This window comes from Echiichthys vipera (genome assembly GCF_963691815.1).
Source record: "Echiichthys vipera genome assembly, chromosome: X".
NCBI classification, from domain to species: domain Eukaryota; kingdom Metazoa; phylum Chordata; class Actinopteri; order Perciformes; family Trachinidae; genus Echiichthys; species Echiichthys vipera.
Window position 1 is genome coordinate 41,847,506 of NC_139825.1, and position 25,077 is coordinate 41,872,582.

General features: G+C 40.0%; 1 protein-coding gene across 1 annotated transcript in view; it reads left to right on the forward strand.

The window, feature by feature from the left end:
- Positions 1-1,955: 1,955 nt before the first annotated feature.
- Positions 1,956-25,077, forward strand: part of chl1b (cell adhesion molecule L1-like b) — a 77,441-nt gene continuing 54,319 nt past the window's right edge. Inside the window, exon 1 of the mRNA XM_083938719.1 lies at positions 1,956-2,062. The gene's annotated coding sequence lies outside the window, so the exon portion shown is untranslated. The remainder of the gene's footprint in view (positions 2,063-25,077) is intronic.

Below are 25,077 nucleotides of genomic sequence, written 5' to 3' on the forward strand. Positions count from 1 at the left end.
ATCTCTGGGAGGATTTCATTAAAGTATGACACGTGCAAATGTCGGAAAATGGCCATACATTCCAAAATGGCCGACTTTCTGTTGAGTTCAGGATGTTGCTTCAAGAGGCTTTTTTGTACGTCTGGAGATGTTATATATGCCTATCGATTTTCATAAAAGTACGGCCATCCTGGAGGAGTGGCTGTAATTTAAGGTGTGCCAGTAGGGGGCGCTCCCTCTGTGAGTCAATGTTGTCATCTAGGTATGTTCAGGGCGGAGCTCTTATTGTGCATGTGATACTTGGTGCAGATTGGACAACTATTGCTCAAGTTATAGCTACTTTTGTTTGTTCTGATGAGACGCCAATGTTCATAGGCACGCCACGGCCACACCCTCCAGGAAAACGAAACGATGTGAGGTTACTTTGATCACTAAGGTCTTTAGATAGAACGGACATATTTTGAAGCCCCTCAGGTTTAATCTTTTAGAGGAGTTCGTTCAAGTATGACACCATCAAAAAGCCACATATACAACTTTCTAGGGGGTGCTACTGAGTCATTTTGCCATCAGTACCACCTGACCAGGCTGGGACTGGTCAAATGCGTACATGAACCGATGAAGCCTTTGGGATGAGAGTTGAAACGTCTTCCTAGACAAATAACCAAGTCCAGTTGCTTTTTACTGAAATTACTTTGGGGACAGGGTTCATAAATCTTCACACATCTGTCAATGGAAAATGCACACTTAAAAATTAGGTAGCTTTAAAGTTCAGCAGCAATGTAGATCTTGGAGGATGTCGGCCCATGTAATCGTCTGGAGCGTTATTAAAAATGATCCTATTATAAAATTAGAGTCTTTATATTTTCCTTTTAAAGTATCCATCTTTAAAGAAAGTTCAGAAAACATGCCCTTTGCTTGAGCTGTTCTGTTAGGTCCGTTCACAGTACAAATAATAAACAGTAAGTTAAGTAAAATAATCCACCGGCCTTCATTTGAAACTATGGACTCTAGAATATTCCCATTAAATTAGTTTAGTAATATTGCAATTCCAGCTGAGTAATTTAAGCCATGAGTAAAATACATTGCATCTCCCCATTGTGATTTCCAGAATTTTTCATCATCAGTATCTGAATGAGTTTCTTGTTATAAAATAATATCAGTATTGCAACTTCTGCTATATAAAAATACTGCCTTCCTTTTTGTGTTATCACGTAAACCCCTTACATTAATAGAACAACGATTCAGTGCCTTAAAACTAAAATATTAACAAAAGTTATCTGATGTCCGCAAAACAAATTAACTCTATATTATGTCAGAGAACAAGAAATGAAATAAATACTTATGAACCTCGAACCTCTACTATAAGTACCATTTTTTTTATTTTTGAATTTTAAACCTTTTAACATGTTCAACTGTTAGGCCTTTTTGTACCACTGTGCCTTTTGACAATACCTTCGTGAACGAGTATTTCACTGAGTCACTTTTTCCCTTCAATGTAAGCTGCATCTAAATCCAAAATTAAATTACGCACTGAAATAGTAAAATTTCAAATATAAACAGAAAATGCAAAACATACAATATTTTATTATTTGTATTAGAAAAATGTTTTTAGATGAAGGAGTGCAACATATCATAGGTGGGTGGATACGGGACAGGTGGGGTCCCCTGAGCGATGACCCAGGCCAGTGGCAGAGTGTAGTGGTCCATGGAGTGGTATGAGGCAGCATAGGGTTACAGGGGAGCGCTTTAAGCCGGTCACAACGTGAGGAAGTTGCTCACGGTTTTTCTGCGTTGCCATGGGGTTTTGTAAAACCTATTGACTGCGATAGGGTCCCTTCTTTTCTTTGAGTCTGTCTTTGTTGAGGAGGACGAAGAAACCGCTATTACTTTTTCTTACAGAGGCGGAGTGGGGTGGGGTGGGGGGCGATAATAGCATCCAAGGGAGGAGGGAGGCTCCGGCTCAGACCAACTGCGAGGCGAAGGGGAGCTGTACGTGAACAGTTAAACCTCCCTCTACTCTCTTCCAGCGGGGGAGAAAACCCAACTTTCTGAACGGCTGCCACGACATGAGTTGCACCTGAACGTGAGTTTTTACATTTTTGTGTTTTCATATCTCCTGAGGAAAAAGAGCTTATTTTGACATTTTGTAATCTGTTGAGTGTTTTTTTATTGTGGCATTTGTTACAAAATTTCAACCAGCTTTGAATACGGAGCTCCAGGATTTGAACAGGCACGTGTACGGAGTGTAGCGTATATGACTCTTCATGGCAGGTGGTTGAATACTATAATAAAAAAGGGCATGACAATAATGTAATTACTTAGCCTACAGGTTTATGCAGTCTTGATTGCTGTTATAATATCTTCAGTTTTTCATGAGTGGAATAATAACTAGACTAACTGAGTGATGTGCAGTGACGTGGGAGATGTACCAGCGGAGGGCAGATCGTTTTAAATGAACTAACGTTACTTGATGCAAGGGCACTATAGTTGTATGAATCGATGCCAATCTGAGCAGATAGTTAGTTTTTTTCTCTTTATTTGTATGACTGCTTGTTATGTCTGATAATGATCACTGGCTGGAGATCACCGTCTGTCATCCTTCTTATTTACCACTACACTCCCCATTACACAGCAATGATCTAAGCCTGCTTATCACTGGCTCTCATGCTGAATACTGAACCGCAGAACTGAATCATCCACTGTGGTGAATAGCATTATCTCTTTCTCTATTGGCCACAAATGCAGACATTTCATCTTTCATGTGATGTGACAGGGATAATTCTGTTAAGTAGGAAAAATACAGGAACAGACTTGTGTAGGAGCCCTGCTGATGGTTGAGCAACAGGGATATTTTGTGGGCAGATTTTAATGTAGAGAAACTGCATGTGCCATTTCAGCAGATTTATTAATGTACTGTGAAAAGGTAGGTGGTGTAATTTGCCACTTGAAACAGCACTAGAACTCTATGAATGGTTGTTTATCTCTGGAGAATAAGAAATATAATTTATGTGATTTTTCCATCTCAGCTGACACCTTAAACAAAACACAAAGAACACATTTTAGAGAGAAAACCCAAACTACATCCTCTTTCTTTAATCCCCCTCCACACTTGAGAAAATTGCTCTTCATTACATTAATTTCTGTTGCACAAGCATAAAGCGCAAAAATATTAGAATGAGTGATGAGGCGTCGATGAGTGGGATTAAAATATTATAATGACATTTAAATCAAAAGATTGCTGATGTGGTGGGTACCTAAAGCTTTGGTAATTGATGGGGATGTGGGTGTAAAAGTTGTGCATCAGTCTTGTGTGCTTGACGTGTTACATATAAAGATAGTGATTCCCTCAGTATGAATATTTACGAGGTATGCAAATTTTTCACACTCGGTGTAAGTGCTGTAAATTCAAATGCTGGTTCTTCAGTGTTGTTGTGTCTCATTATAGATGATGCCTCTGAGGGAATCCCAGGAAACAGAGAAATGTTCCATAGTTTACACATAATTTAATATTTCTAGTCCTTTTGATGCCTTTCTTTTATTGTTCACAACAAAATCAGCTTGGCCTATATTTTTTGTAACAATTTGTGGTACACTTTTCAAAAATTGCGATTGTGGTAAACACACTACCACTCCCGCTCCTAACAGAACTAGGTGTGCTGATACTCCTAATGCTGATCCTGCCACTGCTCATTGTTAAACACGAAGACCTTCTGAAGGTCAGGCTGCCATTAGCAAATGTAATCATCTCAAGCTGCTCTTCAAGAACAGTTGTTCCTATTTGTACCATCAGGCCAAGTCATAAGCCTTCAGTGTTCATAGCCAGAATTATCCTGCGTCAGGTAAGTTGGCTGAATTTCATTTCTAGGCCAAAGACAAGAGCCTCTAATGGCACTTGTCATCACACATGGTCCCCAGCCTCTCTGTATTCAGGGCAGTGGTGCTTTGTGTCCAGAAGTAGGTCGAATGCTTCTCACCAAACAATTTGATCAAGAGCCAGTAATTGGACAAGCAAAGTGTCGACCATCTCCCAGCCGGTCCATGTCAGCCAACCCCTCTCACCACTTGATATGCAGCTCCAACCTGACGCATTTCATGGACCTTTTTTATCCTTTGAATAATTTAGATAACACAATTCAGGAAACAGAACATCCTTTGTAGCTGCAGAAAGACTCATTCTTAATATGTAAGTGGCTGCCATACTGGGCTACTAACAAATGTCAGCTCATATGTTGAGAACTGATACTGTTTAGCGAGCTCAAGCTCACCTCAAGGGGGTTTACAATGTGAACAGAATATATCACCCTCTATTCTAAGACATAGTTAAGGATAAGGAAAATCTCCCCCCAGAAAATCTTAAACGGAGAAAAACATAGAAAAAACCTCAGGAAGAGCAACAGAGCAACCATTCACACAGGTAGGAGAAAAAAACAAGCAAACAGAGGGATAGAGAGACAAGCGGAAAGGCTGAACCTGCAGGAGGATGAAGATCCAGATCCAAACATCTGTAATAAGGTACTGACGTTCAGGAGAAAGACAGAGGTCAGAGAATGGCCAATGGTCCAGCAAAGAGAAGGCTTAGTGAAAAAAGAGAACTAGTAGGAGAAACTAGGGAGAAGAGAGAGAGAGAAAGAGACTTAATCAGCACACAGCTTGGATGCTCTTGTGCGCGTGGGACACAAATAAATAGAGGGTTAGAGAAATGCAGTGGTTTTAAGGAAGAGTTCTTGTTGTAACATGTTGTTCCTAGGCTTAATAATTAAATGAAACAGAGCCACCAGGCAGATGACATACCTGAAGTAAAGAATAAGCAACTAACTAAAAGTTAAGGTGAAAAGATTACTTTCAAACCTGTATTTGAATGTCTCAACAGTGTCAGATTGTCTGATGTCAGCACAGAGGTTATTCCAGAGGAATGGGGCACGGCAGAAAAAGGCCCTGCATTTTTATAAATAGAGACAGGTATGAAGGGGTGGTCAATTCACAATTTTGCAAAAAAAGCAGTCCTATTTGACAAAGGATGGGAAGCCTATGTTGGGACGCAGCAGCATTCTGAACCATCAACATTTTTAGAACTTGCACAGAGATAGAAATTCACTCACACAAAGAGTGATGCAAACACTCAAGCTCACACCTTACTGTGTTGCCGTACACATCTGCACAAGCATCACAAACTGGCAATGAGAGAGACAGGAATTACATTGGAGATGTAAAAGTATTTCCCCAGATTTCCAGTTTATAAAGGTGTTGTGTTTGCCTTGCCACAGACTTGTTTGCGCTAGGGTTGTCATGGATAACATTTTTTGAGCTTTGGTAGTAATCAACAGCGAATATTTGGATATTCGTTATCGGCGGTGGCTCGGTTGATGAGCTGGATGAATCAGGAATGAGCGAGCCAGTGTTGCGGCAGAGCAAATTGGCATTACCTGCAGTTGACGACTGTGTTTATCTTCAACAAATCACCTGAAAATGACGCCAAATTGCTGTAGAATAACTATGCAAACCTCTGCACGCATCAGACTGGAAGGCTATGTCTTGACTCAGCCAGACATTTCTTCTTTCTCGGCTGAGATTGCAGAATGCAGTGTTTCAGTGTTTACATTGTATACATTAGTGGCTAGCAGACTTGTAAATGACAGCAAACTGAGCTGTGTGTCTTTCAGTTTAATTCAAGGCATTAATTTGTAATGATTCTGTTATTGCACAGTTTTGAAAACGGAAAAAAAAAATTTAAAGTGTCCAAAGTATGAATATCCAAATAGTTGAATGGGATCCAGCTCTAGTTTGCATTTACAGTTTGTGTATGTAATCTATTGTCCTGTGTAAAATCAGAGAGGTAGGGATTGGGAGTGAAAAGGAGAAAAGGAGACACACAGAGAGCCCTTTCTTTGTGCTGGCGCTATGTACACCTGGCCTTTATCAGTGCAGACTGTTTCAAGATTCAGTATGGCCGAGCCCCCCAGCCTCAGTGATACATGGGTGCAGGTTGAGTCAGGGAAGACTGTAACCTGAATTTTCTATATTGGATTAAGAGAGTTTCTGATACATTATGTCTCAAAATGTGTCCATTTAAACCACTCTAAAATGTTCTTCTGTGTCTCATCTCTGCACAGTCTGTAGTAGATGCATCTCTTAATCGGCATCGGCAATGTAATTTCAGGCTAATTCAGGTAATTCAGTCTGTCAGATAAATTCTGGAGTATCAGATGACTATTAGGGATTAGAAAAAGCTCTCTAAGAACAGTGAGCAGGAGTGAATTGCTGTATAAGAGTAATTGTCCATTTAAGTGTTCCTGTTATCACCCTAACTAGAAGGTGAACTGTTTTTTAGGAATCTCAGAGCTGTGTAAAATAAGTATGCTGATCCATCGATATAGGGTGTAAAGCGAAGCTGTATTAATGACAACTTTGTATTGATACAAGGCGGTGTTGAAATGTTAAGATTGTGTTTACCAGAGTTGTTGGCAGTTGTGGTGGGAAGGTGTTGAGCCTAGCAAGTACCCAGGCCCTAATTGAGGTTCAGCTCAAGCAAGCTACAAGCAATTACAATGACAACTCATGCTGTGCTGCAGGCAGAATTGAGAGGGCTGCAGCACCAGTGTACCTGAGCCCTACTTTCATGTTTGTCACTGATGACAGCTGGAAAGGCACATTCTAGCCAGTATGTACTGGAAAGGTGTTTGGCAACATGAAATATCAATTTCCTTTCCTGCTGTCTGGCAGTGTGCATATTTATTTAAGAGAGTTTTTCATGATATCTGTGACCAGTTCAGAGGAGAGGTAGAGAAGAGTTGGAAATGATTCCCTCCACACAGAGCCTCTGATAGGGGATTGAAGAGGAGAGGAATGCAAAGATAAGAGGCAGTGATCATCACAATCAAGGTTTATTTCTTACTTAGGAGCCCACTGCATCATTGGGGCCACTGGGTGAACATGATCAATCACTTCTTGTGCTGCACAGACAATTAACCAGTGAAGTTGATGCTGAAGGACAAACCTGCTGTGAGCTCACTGCTATCTCATATGTTCAGTCCTTCTTTTCCCAGCAGGAGGGGGTGAGAGGTCAGTAGCCAAGCCACCACTGGTGATGTGTTACGCACATGTCCCTGTCTGAAGATATAGATTGTTTTTTCTCTGTGGTACGGAGGCTGCCCGTAAAAATATCAAGACACTTGGTTACCACTATATTATGTTTTGTGATAGTGTTTGGATTCTCAAATAAACACTGTATCAATTTTGAATTAATAGTACATGCAAAAATTCAAAGCAGATTTGGGTTGTTTAAACCCCCGACCAGGAGATAGCAGTGTAATGTATCTTCAGCTATTTGACTCTTCCACTCCAATATTACAACATATGCATATGGTTTATACTCAATGGTTTTTCTTAAACCTTAATACCTTGTAATATATTCCCCAAAATACCATAGCCCCTGTATCATGATACGTATAATATTGCCAAATTATTGCCAATACAAAGCTCTACCTGACATTAATTTGCTGTCAGCTAGAAGTCTGAAAAAATATGAATGTCTCATTATTGTTTTGTTCAAGTGACAACATTTACACACATCCTCCACTTGTTGTGGTCTTGTCCTTTCCTCCAGGCTTTGTGTGAATGTGCTATTTATGTGAATTGTCCATCATGTGTTGGATTCAGTGCAAATACAGTGGGTTTTTTTTTGCCTCACACAGCTTTAGAATTGTATTCTTTATTTGTAATTAATCAAATTAGATTGTGCTCACATGAAAACCATAACCATTAAACAGAATCAATAAAATTATGTTTTAGGAAAATAATTCTAATCCCACTGTGCACTGCTCTCGGCTTCAAACTCACTTTCCAATCGTATTGTTGCCATTTGCTCAGATTTATAAAGCTGCTGTTGAATTACATATCATTTGGATTCAGTATTTATGTTAAAAACCTTGGTAAAAAGGGCAACACAACCATAAGATTCTCCAAGGGACAACAAACATGACACCCATGCTTCAAAGAGCGAGAAGTTATTGCCCTTAAGTCACTGCGATACAGGGATGATTTCCATTTCAATTGTGGGCTCAATTTGGGATAACTCATGCATACAGAGGTAAGGCGAACAAAGAATGTAGGAATAAAAGTGACAAATGTAAAGAATGGAACAAAGGAGCGTGGTATCATTGGCTTTGTGTCCCATGAAGGGTATTGTGTGTGGCTGCTAGGATAAGGTTACAAGAGGACCCCTGGGACATGGAAGTGAAGGGCACTGAGGATAAAGGAGGACACAAGTGAAAAGCAGGGGACACAGAAGACATATTGGTACGGATGATGCTGGCACTATTTGCCAATTTGTTAATTTGATGGAATTGTGTATCAGAGTTTCCCACACCCCAGATTGCTTGTTTTGTTTAAATAACCCAAAACCTCATTAAATGTACAATAAAATTGTACTAGCTCCTAATTCGGCAAGGAGAAGAGCTTCCCCTCGCTGCTGTGCTGTGTCAGCAGAGTCGGTCTGCTGCATGGTAACATAAGCAAATCACGTAAATAATGACACAAGTAGGCTCAGGTATGGAATAAATGCCCATTCAAACAACCCAATCTGCCCACAATTTTCATGCAAGACAGTGCCCCATGTCACACTGCAAAACGGGTGACAAAGTTCCTTAAAGCTAAGAATATTGAAACAATGAAATGGCCAGCTCAGAGTCCAGATATAAACCCCCAGAAAAGTTTTTGTTGAAGTGCCTTGGTAATTAAAAAAAAACAACAACATTTTAGTACAGCAGTGGTATAGCCACAGTGGATATTCTATTAACCTGTTCTTCCCTGAGTCCCTTTTTGAGGTTCCTGCTCGAAAATTACATGCTCATAATAAATAGGGTATATCTATGTAATTACAAGCTTTATGTGCATTATCTTGGTATTAAAATAAAGGTAACACTTGTGAGATTCCATCAGAAGTTTAAGCAGCACTATTAATGCAACTGTGTCAGAGTAAATGCAGATGGAACAAAGCATAAATGGAAGAATTTCTTCCCTCGAGTTTTTCAGAATAAATCCAGTACTAATACTTTGATTTCTAATTTTGATTTCCAGTGTATATTATTAGTTTAGCTTATGCAAACAAAAAGTGAATAGTGCTGTAATTATATAATATTAAATATGGTGAAAAAAATGTGTGTATCAGTACTTTTTGAGCATTTCCAGCATGTGTCAACTATACCACGATAATACTGACTGTATGTTATATGTATTTAATTTATGCTCATCTAACTTTATCTAACATGTGCAGCTGGACCATACTCAATCCCTGCAGTATGGTCTGGCAATGTGAGACTATGACAATGCTTACATGGTGATGTTTTGCAGGTATAATGTTTACTATGTTCACATTAGCATTAAACACAAAATGCAGGGGAATGCCATTAGTTCTGCAGGTATTTGGTCATATACCAAAGTAATGGACAATACAATTCACCCCTACGGGGGATGAATGCCTTATCCACATTTCAGGGCAATCCATCCTACAGTTGTCAAGACATTTCACCACAAATATCCACCTCATAGTGGGACTAGAGGAAAAGTCAGGGGATAAGGAATGTCAGTAGGCTTTATTATCCCAGGAAAGAGATTGTTATTAATTTCCCCAGTGCTCTCCCTGCTATGACACATCAAAACGTACGCTGTTAAAATGGTAAATTTAAGTCAGGAAACTCACTGTGCTATCTTTGCACTAAAAACCTTGTCATAGTTAACAAACTTTAGAAAATCCCTGCCAAGTATCATTTCATCACACAACACCCTAAATTGTATTTGCGTATTTAAAAAAAACCTGTCAAAAATGTTCTGTAGAAATCTGCATTAGATCATTGTATTAGATAATGCATCCCTCAAGTGCTGCAGCAGTGTGACTAGAAGTATGTGAGTGTGTAAAATGTGTCAGTGTGACAGAGTATGCAGTAAGGGCAGCGGTGCTCTATGTCCAGAGGCTTCCCCTGGGACCTCATTAAACCATGTTGGGCTCCATTGGGTGTTGTAAGTGGACTACTGGGAGCCCCAAGCCAGTGCAGCTCCATGTGGGTTGATTTGGTGTGAACATGCAAGTGCGGTATCTGCTCTGTATAGTAAGAACCTTTTTACTGGTCCAGTGAGGCCTGGAATCAAGCACAGTGCTTTATGAGAAGATGAGATAATTATTTCTAGTGTTCTGTTGCAGCAGTTGCATTGATTCCGAATTTTCATTTAAGTGTAATCATGGCTGGAGGATGTGCCGATAACAGATTACCTTTTCATCCTAATGGGGATACAAGCTTTTATAATCCTTTATTAACAATGTATAACTTGGAAAAGAGATAGCCTGGTCCTAAAACATTGTTCTGTAGTTGGCCACTACTGAAGGTACACCATTTTAGTATTTTGCTGCAAGGACACAGTGGTCCTTTCAATGTGTCAGAACCAAATTAATTTCCTCTTAACTAAAGTTTTCAGCAGTTTTAATGTTGTGATAGTCTGTTAAAGTCTTTGGCAGTTGTCCTTTAGGGTCCTTTTTCAAAGAGCCAGAACTCAGCATGTCTATTTCTTAATCTAATCACCCACAGACAGAGCAAATGTTGAGTGCAACAATCTTGCCAATCTGGTACGAATCCAAATTAATAATCAGCTTGGGGGAGCTCCATTCTCCATTTTTACAAGTGTGACCCACAGACCACCAGCTATGAACCACAGACCTTCTTGACCTCTATAGTATTACAACTCCAGACTTTTTGGGTAGAAACCGAGACTTCTTTCAGAGCACATTTTTATAGCCTCATATAAGATCCCAAACAATCTCACCTTGTAACATTTCTGCGGTTTACAGTGGACTTCTAATGAGCATCAGGGGATGGCTTTATAGGCAAAATGAGACCGGTAAAGGGTCTCATTCTGGCGAGGTGAGCTGCCTTGATTTTTAGGCTCAAAGAAAATAGCTTGTTGCTATTTGATTGCTAAATTGACTCATCCAAACACACAAGAGGGTAAATATGGTTTAATTGCATCAGCTAATCAGTGAAATGCAGGCATTCCTGAACACAACAACTAGAGTAAGGCTAATGCTGAGTCTAATGATCATTTTGAGAGGCTACCCACTAAAATGCACTTCTCTTTCAAAGAATAGTGAAGTAGGTAGATTATAATATGTTTTTATTTTCATAGTTTTGTTCATATTGTATATGCCTTTTTGGTCGTAGTATAGGAGAAAATAGAAACAACATAGCTTCACTGTTAGACTGAATGTTAAGATTATTTAAAGGATATAATCCATGCCTTGTTCCTTTACAGAAATACAACTGCAGGGCATTTCTATCTGCTATGATCCCAAGAGAGAGAAAAACACTGTATTGTTGTGCATTGTGTGTTTCTCAAGAGCAGAAAGACAAATAGCCTCCAGAATATCTGTTATAAACTAGTAAAGTAAACTTAAAAAAATGCACAACCTAACAACAAAAATCTCTTCAAGGGAGGTGTATAGGGAAATAATGATGACATTGTTCTGTCACAGAGGCAATGCATTATTAACAGCCAAATGCTAATGCACTATGTTGGAGAATTACAGATATGTTGAGGAAAAGAAACAGATGTTTGTTTCAGATTAATCCTGTTTATATTAAGAGGACTTCATAGATAAATAGTGCCCTGCAGCTCAGTAATATGGTATTTTTTCTTGTGTGTGTACATTTATCTATGTAGAATCTTCCCATCTAGGGTTGCAATTGTATTTCCTTACAAATTGGTTTAAGCAGACTTTACACATTGTTAAGGATAAGATTTTTCCTGCACAGCAGCAGACATCGGTAGACTATTGTAAGAATCTGGGTTAAATCTTGTATGGGTTCACTACATTCTGCTGTAGTTTAGCCCTGGTTCAGTTTAAAAAAGAATCCACCTTGGTCTGTGCTCAGTTGTTAGCTCTATCAAAATACTAACGTTTGTGTATGAACAAACTCCACACCGTTTCCGTGTGAGAGCTTTGCCAATTTTAAATGGCTTAAAGGCTTGAAGTGCTGGCTTTGAGAAACAAAAACAGATCAATAAAGGTGATCCAAGAGAAATCCTACTTTGATATCCTGGGCTTCAGCCTAGAAATGCTCTCATCAGTCTTCATGTGACATGTAACGCATGCTTCTTTATGTCTGAGTGGTTTCTCTCTTCTCTATAGCTTTCCGCTGAATTTTCCGGTTTCCTGTGGTGTGTCACAAGCCAGAGGCTGTGTGCGAGTCATATTCCTGGTAAGGGCGTCATGGTGGTCTTCTGTTGTATGATTCAACTTTAGCACCAAAACTCTTTGAGATATGGTGGAAATAGAGGCTGTGTGTTGTCTTAAACATTGACATTTGCATTTAAATTGATTTCATGCCGCCGTGACTTATTTTCTTGAGAGAGTGACAGAGTTTGTTGGCAGCTTTGCCCCTAATTCTCTTGCATCTGCCACAAGTATGATAACAGAAGCAGGGTTATTATTCAGCAGAGTTGTATTGGACTTTTTTGTGTGTGCTAGAGACACAAACCAGCCACAGACCACTTCTGTCCCACAAATTCTCTCAAAACTGCAGATTAAATTCTGGTCAGTCATGTGTGAAGACTTTTCTCATGAATTAATTGTAGGTAGAAAAGACATGTTTCTTCACATTGGAAAGAAAATACAGAATGGTGTTCCTATGAGCTTTGAACATTTAACTAGCAGTTCAAGAACGTAGGTAAAGACCACATTACTCTGTACTGTAGCAGTATGGCGCTCTTTTGACAGTTTACTGCAGATTGAAATGTAATGCAGACTGACACGTGTACTCACTAATTTTTATTTGTAGCCCTACACAAAAATGGGCCTATTGTGAACACCTGTTTCGCATATGTTTTCACTTGAAAAATACAGGTTTTTATCAGAATCCCTTTCAAGTCATGTTGATGTCACTCCGGTGATATATTCACCTTACAAAAACAGACGAACATGAGACTGCCAGCTCTCCAGGGGTCATGATAATTTAGGGGGCTGTGGTACTCATGGGATGACAGTTTGACACAGGATATTTGCAGAGATCACATATAATTGACACCAATTGCCTTAAGGTCTGTCACTTTTCTGACAGCTGATGAATTCACGTGTAGCTTGTTGACAAGAAATTCATACCTACTGTTTTTAAACCATTTTGCACATCAGTAATTCCTTTCTATCAACCACTTGCCCCAGCTGAGGCACAGTTTGCACTCTATATCTATGTATCGGGGATTTGTGATTAACCTCTTCAGAGTGTGAAGTGGGTAAAGCACTTTCCATCCTGCCCTCATGAATGTCTGTCCACACGTCTGATTCCCCCAGGGTGTGTATTCTTGTCTTCTTGTTGAACTGGTGCTGTATAAGCCCCTTGGCTCTGCTGTGTGGTGTAACTCACCTGCTGTTGAAACATTTGGATCATATCCCTGCAGTTAGCAGTTCCCTGGTTCCCCATTTGCAGCCAAACCAAAAGTTACAGATGGCTTTGCTTCTTCCTGTGGTTCAGTGGAAGAGGTGTGGAGAGTTTGAAGGTTACGGGCAAGTCTTCATCTGTTGTTCCGTGTCGAATGGCATTGCTAGCACACAGAGGCCTGGTTAATACTTGAGCCCCTCTTTTCTTCACCACCTGCAGTGCGATGGGATTTGAGCTGGGGTCGAAAGTGTGCCAGAAGCACTGCTATTAACCCTGTGCATTATGCCTTTCTATGAAGGGAAGTCCTCTGGCAGACACTTCCCCAATTCATAATAGAACAAACCACATTCCTTCCAGTGAGAACAGACATACTTTGCTGGCTCTCAAAGAACCTTCATGCAGATTTTGCAACAGTAGACACTCCTTTCTTCCGATCTACAGCAGCCTAATTTTTCAACCCTGTTTAGACCAAAGCTGCTCCTTCTTTTGGTTGGTTTCAGTTATCTCAGCCATGAAGTAAACAACATCCTTCCTACCAATCGCTACACGACCGGAATGTAAAGAACTACACAAAAAGAGTGAAGAACAATCAATCTCAAGTGTGTGTAGGAGTGTGTCTTCACTTCACAAAGAGAGACTGAGGCTCAATTTGTAAGTTGACAGTGGCATGTTATCATCACAGTGAAGAGAGGAGGATTCTTACAGCAATCACAGCGGTGGTATTTTGATCCTCTACATCGGGAGGTGTAACGCACTTCAGGGACACACTGTGTTAGCGGTTAGAGAAAAATCTGCACTATTCAGATACATTATTCAAACTGCTGTGGTCACGCACACATTCAAAACATTCACATTGATTTCTTATTTCACATTGATACTGGCTGGTGTTGGAGCTGTTATTTAAATTCTTTTCTAACACAGATGGTAGAACAGCTGTGACTGAAAGAATTAGTCAAAAAAAGATAAAGTAATCCGCTAGGTCTGGACCCTGCTACATCATTTTGTGACTGTGCACTTATTTAGAGATGCAAAAAAAACCCTGAATGTGTGGTGTGAGTGATGGGGATTCATCCACTGTATAGAGACTGTCACTAAGGTGATTCATATTATAGCTGTACGATCATGCTGGTGTATTGCCAGTAGAGTCACGTCCGTCTGTCTTTTTTCTCTGAATTGTGAAAATGAGGGCTCAATACCGATGAAGCCAACCATAGGCATAGCTCTATGTGGGGGGATTCCATTATGATGCTCAGCCTGAAAAAAACTCACACTGGCTCTAACAGGAACCAGTAGGTGGTGAAAATAGTATCAAAATGGTTATCCCCACAAACAGTGGCTGATTTATAAGTCTGTACATCTCCAGTTTCCTGCTGCTGTGATATACAGCAGGAGGTGGGGCCATTAAAGTGATGGCATAGCTTTGCTTCTCTGTCACTGTCAGTAAGCAGTACCCAGTTAGAAGGCACTGCATTCTGCTGCTTGCATTTTCTAAATTTGAAGATGAATTTTCTATGCATTACTTACTTTTAAAATATGGATATAAGGCTACAGACAAAACAGTGTGAAACATGTACATGGAAGTGGGAGAGAGAGAGAGAGAGAGAGAGAGAGAGAGAGAGAGAGAGAGAGAGAGAGAGAGAGATTGAGAGAGAGATACTTGATAAAAGCTGTATGTGCTTCAGTGCATCAATGAGATACTGTTCTGAGCCATTTGGTTCCTGTTCTGACCATATAAATGCAGCATGGGTGCTATCTTGACAAGCATGTTGGAGAATCCTTCCCTGTCTGACCAGAGTACTGGAGCCCAGAATGCAGAGCACAGCAAGTCCACAGCCATCATCATTAGAGCTGTGTTGCTGTGAACATTAATGGCTGTCCCAGTTTTGCTGCCTCGGCACATTCAGAGGGATCATCTGAGACTTGAGGGGTGTGAACACATTAATTAATTCAAGAGAGATTAATTCACACTTCCTGTTCCCGCTTTAAAGCAGGGCGCAGAACGTATAAACTTTTTTAGCGAAGAACAACCAATGAGTACATTAGCGACAACATCCTCTTTCAGCCACCGTCGAATGATGAAAGGAGGCTAATTGGGGAGTTTGTCCTCATTTATCTTCATTTAAAAGCTGGAAAAGATGGCATTGTTTACTCATTTCAATATCGAGAAGGGGGGCTTGGGGAGGGGAGACAAACAGTGCTGGCAGTGTTAATCTGGGGGATGGGGCTTGTAAAATTGATGTACCATCCCTGGACTCCTAATTACGTTTTAAGATTAGATCGATGTAGCCATATGATCAACTTTAGACAGAAAATATTCCAGCATTAAATGTGTTGTAGTCAATGTCTGCATGCATATTTTAGTAGAATAGAGATTTATCACCTCTATTTTCCAAGAAAGTGTTAAATGCAATATTTGAAAAGCAATATAGGGTCATGGTAAGGCACTTTCATCAAGTTTGTTTATTTCTTCTGCCATAGTGGAAAGCGTTACATGAATTACATGACCATCCTTTTCCAATTGCATACAAAGGCCGACATAATCTAACCCCCTTCCTGTTGTTTTTGTAGTGGCAGTATAGATTTTCAACCGTCCAAAGGAACTATTTGCTGAAGAGCCTGCAGTCATAGTGGTTAGCCCTTTCCCTAGTTTTAGGCACATTCATTCCCTCCTCCAAATGTACTTTACAAATCAATAAGCTTTCACAGTAATTTAACTCTGTGTGCCCCTGAGAGCTTGTGGTACATTCTCGGTATATTATAGTTGGAATTAAATCAGCATGGGTCCCTGTTGTCCTTGCTTTTGAAAAGGGTGGTAAATTGATGTCATGGTAGAAGCAGATTTATTTTTTTGTCATGGCCTCTTAAAGGGTTACCCTAACCAAACAGGATGCATAAAGGTAGTACTTAGTTTCTACTCTGGCTGGATTTATCAGGATTTCTCCCAACAAAGTGTGTTATTTTTATTTGGCTTCTAAATCCAATTTGCTTGTGGCATGTAGGGTGTCATTAATGATGATTAGCCCAATGGCTGTACTCTGTCCTACCTGATGCTGATCAATACTTGTATTGTCAATTAATCCCCCATGTGAAGCTGAGGCTGGGATCTCCAGGGCTGTTTTTTTATTTTGAGCCTGACCCTAACTGGACTTCTAGAGGCTGATTAAAAATATTATGAATAAATAAGTTAAATAAATGAGCTGATGTTTTTTTACATTTTGATTATCAAAGAGAAATGACAAAGATCAGGATATTTTACAGCAAAGTTATACACTGCCATCTTATATGTATTGTGATACCAATCTGTCTTCATAAAGCCAGTATCTGCCAATAATATCAGCTTGCTGTCATATCAGCCTGGCTCTAATGTTTTGTTTTAATCTGATTATCTCTGATTCCTGACCAATAATGGTAATCTCATTAGTTTTATGGAAATGGCGAAACCAAAAACACATAATTGGGTTTGCAGGCAGAAGGCTCGGTCACATTTCCAAAGTAGTTTAATGAAAGTTTAATCTCTCTAAATGTCCTCTAAAAAACCTGTCCTTTGATAGTGTTGCTATTTACAAATGTAGCCTCAAACCGGTTGCCAAGATACAGATTAGATGTGTTTTCAGACGTGCTAGGAATTGTTATAAGGGTATTGAAATAAATGTATTGGGTTTTTCTACAGGGCTATAGTCTATATCTCTTTCTGACATTAGAACTTACCCGGCTCTCAGGTTACCAGAATTTTATTCTCCATAAATCCTTGCAGCGCAAATACCATTATTTGATCTGGTTATCAAAAATGAGAAATATCACAAATTCTTCTCATAACAAAACATCCCCAAATGTAAGTGTATCATCATGGGTTTACGATTGCTTGTTAGAGATTTTGTTTCTAGTTCACTTGCATTTTAATCAATTGGGTTTTCTCAATAACCTCATTCTGGTTTAGCAGTTGATTACTCAGGCACTGCAGGAAACTGGGGATAGATAATCAAAGCTGCCTATTGAGAATTGCATGTGTGTTGCTAAGATGCAGTGTACCAACCATTGTTCATCATTAGGCTGGGCTGAGGGATATGCATTATGGATGACGTAGTTATTCTAAATGTGAAAGACAAACTGTTAAAGGCATTGAGATGAAGGACAGACTGTTAGACATTGAAGAGTCTGCCTCGCACTGACCACATAACCTGCTGTGGCCACAGCATAAAATAGAATCAGAGATCAATCAAAGCCTTTGTTAATGGAGCCAACAGCAGAGAAGAATTCTGCTTGGTCTAACACCAACTTCCTAAAAAGCAACAAAGTGGAATCTATTAAACTTTTTTTTCAGGACATGTTATATCTTAAGGTATGTGAAAAAATGATATGGTGCCAATTGAAGTGTAAACTGTAACTATCTAACTAAGGGTGTGCGTAAGCGGTCGATTCTGTCCTCTGTCACAGCTAGAGAAGGTCATAAATGAAGCATGGTCTACTCTATATTGACTTTTTCTATTTGATCTAAACCCCCTTCAGTCACACATTTGGGCAAACAATATTTAGCATTCTATGGTTGGATGCATGTTTCAAACTTTGACAAGGTAGCAAAACACATCAGTGTTTCTTGAAACTTGTGAAAAGGATTAAAACATAGGAGAATGGTGAATATTTTTACTTTTTTATATGTCTACATACAAATAATTATGAAGGAATAAACTCAAAATGTTGCCTCGGAAAATCTACTGTCAGATGTTCTCTCCATTCTGTCCCTACTTCAATATGTCCAAAACAGAGCAATTCCTAAACCTCCCTTTAATAGAGTCTTTCAGGGAGGCACAGGAAGAGGAACAAATGCCTCTATTCAGTAGTGGCCAAAATGCTAATGCCCTCGGCTCTTAACACATTTATAAGGGTTCCCATGTCACGACATGGCATAGTCCACCCTATTGGGGGCTGCGGCTGGGGACTGCATGAAATAGCCAGACACATAACAGAACATGATGAATATGACAACAAGACTGCTGGTTTCCTGGGGAACAGGGCATCTCAAGCCCCTATTTTCCTTCTGGAAGATGCACACAGGCCTGTTATGTCAAACTGAACTTTGAGGTTTGTTTTCTTCACTGAAACCTCTGTTGGGGCCGAACGTTGACACTGACATTTAGAAAACTATAAAAGTTACAGGCATTGTTACCAGCTGCACCTTGTGAGTCTGTGTGTGTGTGTCAACATGTCAAAATGGTTCTGGAGACACCTACTGTAGCTGGAACTTACACCGAGGCAGTTGTGAGTTTTATATGTTTGTCTGCAGCCATATTTTGTCACCATGATGGTCTGAACAGTGCAAGATACAGTCACAAAAAGGTTACAGGCGTGTAGTTTAGATAAAAAAAAGATGGCTGAGTTCCAAGATGTGTGCACACTAGAGGGTCTCTAGTGTGGTTTTGTTACTATAACAGCCCACATGTCAGTGTTGTCATAGATTTTGTGGACTTGTTAAAGGGAAAAATGACGCATTGAAGTCACTGGAACTATTTGCCATTCCAGTGATGGATATTGAATTCTAGTAACTATGTACTCCCATGTAAAAGATGGCATCACACGGTTCTTTATTGGAAAAACTTTCTGCAAGCAAATAAATGAAGGGAAGGCTGGACTTAGTGATTGCTTGGGAAAGTAATTACTCCTTATCTGTATGTGTGCTCGAAGGCACTTTGCAGAGCCATGCTCCACTCTAGGCCTCTTTGGATTGATATTATGTCAACTGCTCAAAAGCTATTTCTTCAGTGACATTCTGTTCAACCTTTGGAACAGGTCCAGTGTTGTTTTGACCATTTTGTGTTGTATCGACCAGTGTAAAGATTAGAGTAAAACTTTTCTCTCAACTCTTAATTCCATTATCAATATCATTTCATTATCCAAAGCATGTAGCTGTTGCAGCTAGCTGACTAGTGTTGACAAGACAAACATTACATTGACATTATTGAACTACTTAGATGAGAAGGAATCGCTTAAGAATAAACTCAATAGCCCTATTGATAGAAAGTACATTATACACATTAGTGTAAATGGACTGTGTAATGCTTGGACAACAGAGCGACAAGCTGCCATCAATGCTACTCTTAAACAGGAGTGAATTACTATATGGGAGTGCTTTTCCCATAGCTTTTCTCGAGCAATATCACCGTTGGATCATATCAGTAATTCAAAAACCTTAATTAAAGATACCAGTCAACATTTGTGCTCAGGTGTGTAAAAATTTGTGTTCCCACTATAAGCTACACTAATTCAGACACACTGCTGGCTGCCTACTTTGTTTATTGTGCCCCTAATCCTTGGCCTCATGGTAATCTTACATAGTAATGATTCCAGTCACAATAATACTGTAGATTAAAAGTTTTGGGGAAAAACAGCACTGGTATTGGACAGGTACTAGGTAATCAGTAATCACAGATAACATGAGTTGAGATATTGGAATCAATATAGGGAAAGAAAAACTTGGATTGATTTTTTTTATTCATCATTTTTTCTCATAATGTTTTCCAATTCAAAACAATTACTAACTACAGACCATCTTGCGACCAGCTGTGATGTCAAAGGGCATAAAGTGTGTGCTTCATTTAGATCTTAACTACAAAACTGTAAAGTTTTGTGACTGAATCTTTCACAATTATCAGGCAAGGGCTGTATAGTGGGGGGAACCTTTCCTACTTCCGGCCCCCTTGGTCAGATCACCACCCGTTTTCGAATATAGCCTTCATTTTGATTGCAACATCTATCAAATTTTGTGACTGTATCTTTCAGTGTTGAGAAGCTATAGCGTTGACATAATCTGTCCACAGATAGACTAGTGGACAAGGTCTTGTTCATTTCTTCCATTTAAAAAAAAAAAGCTGCTCTGTTAGTGGTCAGATGTTACAACTTGATATGTAATTTCAAACTTGTTGCCAAAGTGGCTGACGTTTGGTCCGATTCGGCCTTGTTTTTTTCACAACACTTGTTGAGTCAGTCTGTTTCAAGTCAAATAGGGTTTTTCTCTTGTTTCTTGATATGTCCGTAGTGCCTTCCTCCATGATTAGGGCCAGGGATAAGGTTATGTTCAGATTTACACAAAACACAGTCCCAATCAATGTACAGCATTGAACTGTTGTGAGAGTGAATGATGCTCACATTCCCAAATTGATACATTCAATTCACCATTCATCAAAAACACAGCACATTTTGTGAACACCCTCTTTTTCATCACGTTCAAGTATTATGGTATAATGTCAGTTATATAAGTCAATAGTGCATGTTTCCCACCATCTCTAAAGTCTTCGGTCCAAAGCCATTTTGTACAACAGTTAAATTGACTGCTATTTGGCCATGACAAAAAAAATTGCTTTCCAATGCTTATTCAATGCTATATGCTTTTTGATGACCAAGTAACCCGATGTGATGGCTGAATAATCAGCCATGTGATGGCTGAATACTGGGAGGTCAGCTGTGTCCCCGGCTAGCCATCGGTCAACCTGTTACTGGGATGTGGTCCAAACCACAAAATAAATATATACTGCACCACTCTTTGAAGTAGCATGCATTAACACAATACACCTTTATTTTCCAAGGCTATAGATACGGATAGCATGCCGACACTAATGATTTTCATCTCCATTTCTTTCCCTCATCCTGTCCTGTTGTTGGTTCGATTTTATGATTAAGCAAACAAGGTCCTATCACACTCAGTGCAACCACCGAATAGCAACTACAGTACTTAAACATACTCAGAACCTCATTTTGCTCTAACCACTTGATACCTCTTGAGATCTAAATTAACTCTGTTTACTCATTTGAAATATATAGAGCTGTAGGGAAAAGATGATGAGTATAGCCTAGTACCTAGAAAATTATGTCTAATATTTCTCGTTTATATGTGTGTGTTTTGAATATAAAAATGGGCAGTTAGTTCTCCTCTCTATGACTTTTAATACAACAAACAGCAGGCCTCCACCCACACACAAAAAACACAAAGCTATATTTTGTCTTCAGGCAAAGCGTTTGATGTTAGCCTGACAAAGGCACCAACTTTAAAAGACCCTTTCACTGGATATTTCTAATGCCCCATGTGTCCTTTCAAGTTGTGAAAAGATAACGTTTTGGGTGTGCCTCGTGTTTCAGTTGAAGCACACTTTTGTTCCATGTGTTGCGAACATCCTTTCAAGTGGCAACAGCTCTTCAAAACAATGAGAGCCTTAAGATCTTGATTTGGCGAGACTCTTCACATCTGTCATAAAGGTTTGATGTTGTGTAGATACAGCCTGTCAGCATATCTACATTGTCCTGTGGTTACATTTCCTGTTTTTTACGATTTGTTCCACAGGTATATCCTTGTACTTTACCACTAATGCTTATAATGTGATGATGGAAACCAGCCATTTTTTATGATTGCCCATTCATTATTACACACAATGTGAAAACTGTACCTGTTTTGCCCCAAGTCACCAGGTGCTGCTTTATGTTCATCCTTAAATCTTTCACATACTCTGTAATTTATTAAGCTGTCTGTGTCATTCATGAGAAAGTGAATAATTTATATTGATTTTTGGTTCTCTAAGCCACTACTACCCTGAGCCTCATGTAGCTCGTGCCCTGCTTGAATTTCCTGGAACATGTGTGTCATAAAAATATAACTAGACACCGGTAAGCACAATCCATCAAGTGAAGCCATGAGGGATATTTTCATGGTAGTGCAGTTCCTGTTGTACTTGTACTTGTAGAATTGTGCCTGTGGGCTACTGCACCTGATGAGGGCTAATTGTCTACCAAGAGAGGCTCTGAGAACAATAGGGCTACATGTTTCCCATGGACAAAAAAATGACAGACAATTAAGATATGCATGATGCTGTTGCATGGCAGGTTTTTCAAACTGGACACATTTGAAGGCAAACATTGGAGAATCAAGGATTGCCTAGTGTTGCTAAGGCCAAGAAACATTGAGACAATATTTTCAGCACACACACACACACACACCCACACACACAGACACACACACACACACACACACACACACACACACACACACTTAAGTAGACTTTCTTTTATTGCGTTCAGTGAATGGCCATGAGGACGAAACTTGAAAAGTTGTGCAGCCAGCCTATTGGTGAGCATGTCTGTGTAGAAACACACACAGAGGATACCTCGCCCTCAGCGCCCCACTCAACACACATACACATCTTGAATTCGTCTCAAATATTGGTCTGCCTCCTCATCTCTTGCTGTGTGTCCATGCGAGACGGATCCCACCGACATTTTCCACCACAGGATTAACACTATTGCTCGACAGGCTGCTCTGCCTCTGTGCACCTAAAGGGCAGACCCCAAGATGTGCGTGAGAAGAGGTGGCCAGCAGGACACTCCTTAAAAGGCTATAAGATCCTTACTGCTTATTATGAGTGGGCGTGCAACCAAATTATCCGCCTTGCTTTCCCTTGTCCTAGGACTATAGGCGGAAAAAATCTTGTTTTCTGGAAATAACTAATCCTACTTGTTGGCATAATAATATAGAGGTGAACATGTTGCTAGTGCCTTGAGTGTCTCCGGACAAACTTTTTTCTGACAGTTGGGCTGCTACTGATGGAGATCATCTTCTCATTTAGCTTCCTGCCTGCAGGACCTTTCAATTGCATTACAACTGATCCACCCACACCAAAGAAAGTGATTTGATTCAGACTAGAGCAGGTTTGTATTTGTGTGTTTGGTGCGTATGTTTGCACACAAGGCTGTGTCCAGGGTGTATCTCAAAGCAGGGCCATACCCGGTTACCATGCCTACACATTTTACCAAGAGACACTGCATTTATCGTAATGAGTTCATTTTCAAGATTTAGTGTTTGCCTTGGTATTCTCTGTCAGCTGTGTACACACTCTAAACAGCTATAGAGCAGAGGCCCTTTCCATTGCTTTAAGTCACTTGGTGAATAGATTATTGATTCTTGGGGGAATCAGGATTAAATTGAGGTCTAAGTGGACAGTTCATCTGAACTTGTCTACAGAAGAGAATATAAAACATATAGGATCCAATCTGATTTTGTCCAGGGTCTGGTCCAACATTTTCTCTGTGATGTGGTTAAATGGATGTCCCAAAAGAAATTTAAGTCAAAAGCAACTGGACTTGGTTGTTTGTCTAGGAAGACGTTTTACCTCTCATCCATGAGGCTTCATCAGGCTGACCAGGCTGGGACTGGTCCAAATGTCTGGTGTGGAGATCCAGGTATTTAACCTCTAGTAGGGCTTTCACAAGGCTGATGATGTCACTGGAACCCTTTGTGCCCCTAGTGCCAACAACAGTCGTTTGAGTGACAGTCGTTGGTGGGAAGTTGGTTTCGACTTTGTTAGTGGTCTACTGGGTTATAACGGCAGTCGTCAGAGTCACAGGAGGCCATTTGTGAACAGTTGTTCTTTGAGGTTAGATTGTTGAATCTCCTGGGAAGGGATGAAAGGGCAAAACATTAAATTGGAGATAAGTGGTGTCTCAGACCTCCTCCTCTGGTTAGCGATGGTTTCTCTACTTTTGCATTGGACAGCATAAACCAGATTGCTTTTGTCGGTGTGTAGTGTTCTGTCCTTGGGATGTACTAGTCTCTGTCTGAGTGTGTTACTGGGTTCGAAATACACAGGGATGCAGTGTTTAAAGTATTTTTGATTTGTTGAAGATCCCCCTGAGTTTGTCTGATACCGCAGCCACATATGGGATGACTATGTTTTTTATATTATTTTCTTTTTCTTTTTCACCCACTTTGGTTTTCTTTCTTGAAGCAGCTGCCATTTTCACCAGTCCAACTGGGGTAACCACAAATTGTGTGGGCGCCTCTCAAGTGCTTGCATTCTTCACCTTGGGCCTGTGAGCTGGTGGGTACATTATCAGCTCTGTGTTGCAGGGTTCTGATTAATCCAAGTTTGTGTTCCAGGGGGTGGTGAGAGTCAAACAGTAGATATCTGTGTGAGTGGGTTTTCTGTATACCCCAGTGTGGAGGCTCCTGTCATTCTCCATATGGGCCTAACAGTCTAAGAAAGGCAAACTGTTGTCCTTGACTTCTTCTCTGGTGAACTTGATGTTTCTGTCCACTGAGTTTATATGTTCGGTAAAAGTTTGCACTTCCATGGATTTGATTTTACCCCATGTGTCGTCCACATATCTGAACCAATGGCTCAGTGTTATTCCTTTGAAGGAGTTCAAAGCCTTGTCCTCTACCTCTTCCATGTATAGATTTGCCACAATATGGGATACTGGTGAACTTAAGGCACAGCCATGTTTTTGTCTGTAAAACTTGCCATTAAACTGGAAATATGTAGTGTGGTCTGGTTGGAGATTTGTTCGGTTGTGTAAGGAGTTGTCCTGTGTGAGCCACTCTCTGACTTTTTTCACAAAGTCTATGGAGTTTTGGATGTGGTGTGGGGTGTTGCCCACCAGTGGTGCCAGGATATTGGCTATGTGCTTGGCAATGTTGTAAGTGACTGAGTTTATGCTGCTGTCAATGGGCCTGAGCGGGGCCCCTTCTTTATGGCCCCTTCTCTACCAAGTCCAGTCCAGTTGCTTTTGACTTAAATTTCTTTGGGGATAACGATGACCTGTACTAATGAGAATATTCACAGGCTTAAATGGGTTTCTTTCATCTATATATTTAAAAAATATCTTAACTTCAAGTTTGAATAAAAAAATGGGGTTACAC